The following is a 6,605-nucleotide window of genomic DNA, read 5'->3' on the forward strand; positions in this document are numbered from 1 at the left end:
ACACGAATCATTTGAAGGTTGGTACTATATAAAAATAATATGCATTTAATACTAGCGACGCCATCTATGTGTCAGACCGGGGACTTATCAGCCAACCTGTTATATTCAACATCAACATACAAATATCGCTATAGATGACTATAGCGACATCACACAAGGATGTAATGCACACACAAGCGTATTTAAAGAAACTTCGTTGAAAGAAAACAAACAATTTAGGTTGACAAAAAAAATATCATGTTCCTCCTAAATGAAGTGTCCACAAAATATGTATTGTATACATATGTTAAGTGTATTTCATTATTATTATATATAATTATTTAAAACATATTCCATCTTTTTCTATAATCATGATAGTGAGGACAGCCTATTAAATTGTTGTTTATTCACAGCAGTTTTTATACCCTCCACCATAGGATGGGGGTATATTAACTTTGTCATTCCGTTTGTAACACATCGAAATATTGCTCTAAGACCCCATAAAGTATATATATTCTGGGTCGTGGTGAAATTCTGAGTCGATCTGAGCATGTCCGTCCGTCCGTCCGTCTGTTGAAATCACGCTAACTTCCGAACGAAACAAGCTATCGACTTGAAACTTGGCACAAGTAGTTGTTATTGATGTAGGTCGGATGGTATTGCAAATGGGCGATATCGGTCCACTTTTACGTATAGCCCCCATATAAACGGACCCCCAAATTTGGCTTGTGATTGCTCTAAAAGAAGCTAATTTCATCCGATCAGGCTGAAATTTGATACATGGTGTTACTATATGGTCTCTAACACCCATACAAAAATTGGTCCATATCGGTACACTTTTACGTATAGCCCCCATATAAACGGAACCCCAAATTTGGCTTGCGATTGCTCTAAGAGAGGCAAATTTCATCCGATCCGGCTGAAATTTGGTACAAGATGTTAGTATATGGTCTCTAACAACCATGCATAAATTGGTCCACATCGGTCCATAATTATTTATAGCCCCCATATAAACCGATCACCCGATTTGGCTTGCGGAGCCTCTAAGAGAAGCATATTTCCTCCGATCCGGCTGAAATTTGGTACATGGTGTTGGTATATGTTCTCTAATGACCATGCAAAAATTGGTTCACATCGACCCATAATTATATATAGCCCCCATATAAACCGATCCCCAGATTTGACCTCCGGAGCCTCTTAAAGGAGCAAAATTCATCCGATACGGTTGAAATTTGGTACGTGGTGTTAGTATATGGTCTCTAACAACCATGCAAGAATTGGTACATATCGGTCCATAATTATATATAGCCCCCATATAAATCGATCCCCAGATTTGTCCTCCGGAGCCTCTTGGAGGAGTAAAATTCATCCGATCCGGTTGAATTTTGGAACATGGTGTTAGAATGTGGTCTCTAATAAACACGCAAGAATTGGTCCATATCGGTCCATAATTATATATAGCCCCCATATAAACCGTTCCCCAGATTTGATCTCCGGAACCTCTTGGAGGAGCAAAATTCATCCGATCCGGTTGAAATTTGCAACGTGGTGTTAGTATAAGGCCGCTAATAACCATGCCAAAATTGGACCATATCGGTCTATAGTTATATATAGCCGATCCCCAATCACACAAAAATTGGTCCATATCGGTTCATAATCATGGTGGCAACCAAAATATAGCCAAAAATAATCTACCAAAATTTTATTTTTATAGAAAACATTGTCAAAATGTTATTTCTATAGAAAATTTTGTCAAAATGTTATTTCTATAGAAAATTTTGTCAAAATTTTATTTCTATAGAATTTTTTTTCCAAATTTTATTTCTATAGAAAATGTTATCAAAATTTTACTTCTATAGAAAATGTTGTCAAAATTTTATTTTGTCAAAATTTTATTTCTATAGAAACTTTAAAATTAATTATATACGTATTTAATCGGCCCTTTTGTAGTTTAATATATACCACGTATGGACTATGTGGTATATATTGCGTTGTTAGGAAGTAGTGTGATACCTTGCCATCGGCTTCAGTAGACGTTTCTACGCAATCCATGGTGGAGGGTACATAAGCTTCGGCCTGGCCGAACTTACGGCCGTATATACTTGTTTTTATTTATTATTGTTATGTTATTTCTATACAACAAAGTGCTACCTGTATTTGTAATTATTTATTTGGACATTTAATCTTATCGGACAATGGCATGTTAATCAATACTCAGTTTGACTCCGCGATTCAAGAGTTCTTATCAACTACCTTTCTTTTGCAAAAACTAACTCTCGTTGTAGATTATGAAATGGCTAATTAAATAAACATCAAAAAAACAGATTGGTAATAACAGTGTATTTATCTACACTGAAGAAAACTTTTGACCTTATGTTAAAGATTATGATACTTACATTATAAGGACAAATTTCTTTAGAATTAAGAAATTTTAACTAAAAGAAAGTTCAAAATCTATTCTTTAAAAATTGTATCTGGCGTTTTCTTTTCAATGGCTCTATTAACCATGTTCCTTAATCTATATCTGTCCATAAAGCTCGAAAAATAATTGTATAATTAAATAAAAATTGTTTTCATTAAATTTAAGACACAAATGTTTGAAATTTGCGTTCCTTCGTTAACGTCGTATGTCTTAAATGTCTTTTCTTTAAAATAAAGAAAACGACTTTTATTAAAAAAAATGCTCATATTGAATATATTTTGAATATTTATTGATTATAAATCGAATCGATTTATAGGATTAAAATGCTTGATTTTTTCATCAACTTTTTTCTTTAAGCTATCTGAGTTTTATATTTAAGGATTTTGTACCTTTTCTTTAAATTAAAAAATATTTTGTACTATGATGTATATTTTCTAATTTGAGTTTTAAATTAAAATTATATATAAATTTAGTTTATAAAAATTCTATAAAACATCTATCCCATTTTTTTATTTTATAGTGCCTAGATTTAGCTAGATAGCACCCAAAAGAGGTCTTAAACCAATACCAAAATCCTTAAGGGAGGGTGATAACCTTTGGATACAAGTAAGCTTTTTTCTGAGTGTATATTCCAATCAATTATTATAAAAATAAGTAGTCAAAAAGTATAATCAATCATCACTGTTCAAAAAATATGAGATGGCATTTTTGATTGATTTGTGGGAAACGATTCTGAGGATCAGGAAAATCCATCAAATATGCTACACTGAAAAAACAGTGAACCCACCCGGAAAAACAATTTTGGTTAATTTTAGAAAATTTAGATTATTTTTTGGTATTACAAACGCGGGCATCACGCCGATTTAATAAAAATAAGTAATTATTTTTCGACAAATTCAACAAAATTTATTAGACATAACTAAGTTTTTTCACTTGTTAAAGAAAATTTTGTATTTTGAAAGAAAAAAATTGAAGTTCAAAATTGCAAGAATGTTTTTAGTACCATACGAAGTTCAAGATGGACGCATTTGTAGTAAAATTTACAAATCTAAAGAAATAATGAACTATTTTGTGAGAAGTACGAATTTAGTAAATCTTTATGCTTCATTTGTGTATAATTTGTTCCCGCTTTCTAGTTCATTTAACTAACGTACGCAAAAAAAATATTAGAGTAAAAGAAACGTGCTACAAACTAGAGGTGTGCACGTGAGTAATAGTTTACTCACGCTCACGCACACTCACGCACGATATTTTTGGGTAGGACTCACGCACACTCACGAAAAGAAAATTTGTACTTAAGCACACACTCACGCACGAAAACGTCGTGACTCACGAAAAATACCGTTACTCACGAAAAATATCGTGACTCACGAATAATTTTATGATTAATTTACTTTACCGAAGTGTCTGAAAACATGAGCATTATTAAAATCGAGAGTGTTATTAAACTCTTAACATCGCAGGTGTCACTAAAATTGTAATTGAATTTAACTCTTAAGCGTTTTATGTTGGTGAGCAGGAATATTTTCGTGAGAGTAATTCGTTACTCACGAAGATATTATTTTCGTGACTCACGCTCACGAACGACATTTTGGTTTGTTAATCACGCTTGCACACTCACGCTCTTGTCGTGAGCGTGACTCACGAATCACGAAAATTTTCGTGAGTCACGACAATTTCGTGTCACGTGCACACCTTTACTACAAACATAATAATTCCATGAACTAAACTAAAGTTAAATTGGCTATAGTGAAATAGAGGTTCACTTTTTTTCAGTGTATTAAATTACATATAAATGAGTGAAGAATAGGCTAGATCGCGTTAATCCACTATTCATCATCTGACCCGATGTCATAGACGTATTTCGAAGAAACGCGATCTTATTTTCGGAGCATATCTTTCGACCATTCGACCGGAGCCATTTTTTTTTTTTTTGAGCGATTGATAAATTGTATGGGATCCAACGCGAAAAAAATTGTTGACGGCCAATTGTTCATGCAATATTGAAAGTATGCTGGTTCCACTCATGCCTAAGGTTGTCTCAATCTCACGATTGCAATATCAGTTGACGCACAGCATCAATGGTTTCCGGAACAACAATTAATTTTGTACGAGCTTCATGAAATTCGTCTTGGAGTGAACTACAACGTCGTTTGAATTCACCATGTCATATTAAATTAAGTTCATCAATGAACCGTTATTAAAAAAAGAGTAAACAAATAATCGCCCCACAATGTTCACGATTTAATTCCATTTTTTGGACGAGATGAATTTTTTAAAATGCTGAAAACAGCACAAATAGCTCTCGTTCTGAGTACGTATAACCTCAAAAGAGCTGTTAGCTGTCAACATAAAACACTAGGGTTGCCCAATCGCGCTAAATAAAAGGCAACTCCGTATTTGGATGGAAAAGCACAAGTGACTATCGTATGGAAAAACACAAGTGACTATAGTGACCATATAACAGGTTGGCTGATAAGTCCCTGGAAAGTGAAAGCCAGAAAGTGAAGGCCATATAACAGGTTGGCTGATAAGTCCCCGGTCTGACACCTAGATGGCGTCGCTAGTATTAAATGCATATTATTTTTATATAGTACCAACCTTCAAATGATTCGTGTCAAAATTTGACGTCTGTAAGTCAATTAGTTTGTGAGATAGGGCATCTTTTGAGAAGCAACATTTGTTATTGTGAAAAAATAAAAAAAAATAAATTTCGTGTTTTGATAAAATACTGTTTTGTGAAGGGGAAAAAATACTGTGGAAGAAAAAACTTGGCTTGATAATGAGTTTCCGGACTCTGCCCCAGGGAAATCAATAATAATTGATTGGTATGCAATATTCCAGCGTGGTGAAATGAGCACGGAGGGCGGTGAATGCAGTGGACGCCCGAAAGAGGTGGTTACCGACGAAAACATCAAAAAAATCCACAAAATGATTTTGAATGATCGTAAAATGAAGTTGATCGAGATAGCAGAAGCCTTAAAGATATCAAAGGAACGTGTTCGTCATATAATTCATCAATAGTTGGATACGGTGAAGCTCTGTACAAAATGGGTGCCGAGCGAGCTCACATTTGACCAAAAACAACAACGTGTTGATGATTCTGAGTGGTGTTTGCAGCTGTTAACTCGTAATACACCTAAGTTTTTCCGACGATATGTGACAATGGATGAAACATGGCTCCATCACTACACTCCTGAGTCCAATCGGCTGAGTGGACAGCGACCGGTGAACCGTCTCCGAAGCGTGGAAAGACTCAAATGTCCGCTGGCAAAGTAATGGCCTCTGTTTTTTGGGATGCGCATGGAATAATTTTTATCGATTATCTTGAGAAGGGAAAAACCATTAACATTGACTATTATATGGCGTTATTGGAGCGTTTGAAGGTCGAAATCGCGGCAAAACGGCCCCATATGAAGAAAAAAAAGTGCTTTTCCACCAAGACAACGCACCATGCCACAAGTCATTGAGAACGATGGCAAAAATTCATGAATTGGGCTTCGAATTGCTTCCCCACCCACCGTATTCTCCAGATCTGGCCCCCAGCGACTTTTTCTTGTTCTCAGACCTCAAAAGGATGTTCGCAGGGAAAAATTTTGGCTGCAATGAAGAGGTGATCGCCGAAACTGAGGCCTATTTTGAGGCAAAACCGAAGGAGTACTACCAAAATGGTATCAAAAAATTGGAAGGTCTTTATAAACGTTGAAAAGAACTATGTTGAATAATAAAAACGAATTTTGACAAAAAAATGTGTTTTTCTTTGTTGGACCGGGGACTTATCAGCCAACCTGTTATGATCGAAATTTATGCCGCAGGGGTAGAAAACTTGTTCGTAAGCTGAACATATCGCGGGAACGGATGCAACACATATTTAAAAATGAGCTTGGACTATAGCCATTGAAAATACAAAATGTACTAGAAGTCACCGATGCATAAAACAAATTTAGACTGGAAAGAGCCAAAGAGTTGCTAAGCTTGGACGAAAGTGGCCAGTAAGCGAATTTGGTTTTCTTCCGGCGTTCCACACTGCAGAGAAACTTTAAAACACTCAGAAATGTTACCACACGCAAAAAAATAATTCTTTCCTCCCAAACGAAATTTTAGACAAACAAAATTCGTTTCTCATTTGCTTTTCGCTGTAAGGAAGCGTATTTGGAAGAAAAATATATACTTTTTGTGATAAACGTTTATTCTTTTCCAGGAT

Source organism: Haematobia irritans, chromosome 5 (assembly GCF_050003625.1).
Source record: "Haematobia irritans isolate KBUSLIRL chromosome 5, ASM5000362v1, whole genome shotgun sequence".
In the NCBI taxonomy this organism is placed as follows: domain Eukaryota; kingdom Metazoa; phylum Arthropoda; class Insecta; order Diptera; family Muscidae; genus Haematobia; species Haematobia irritans.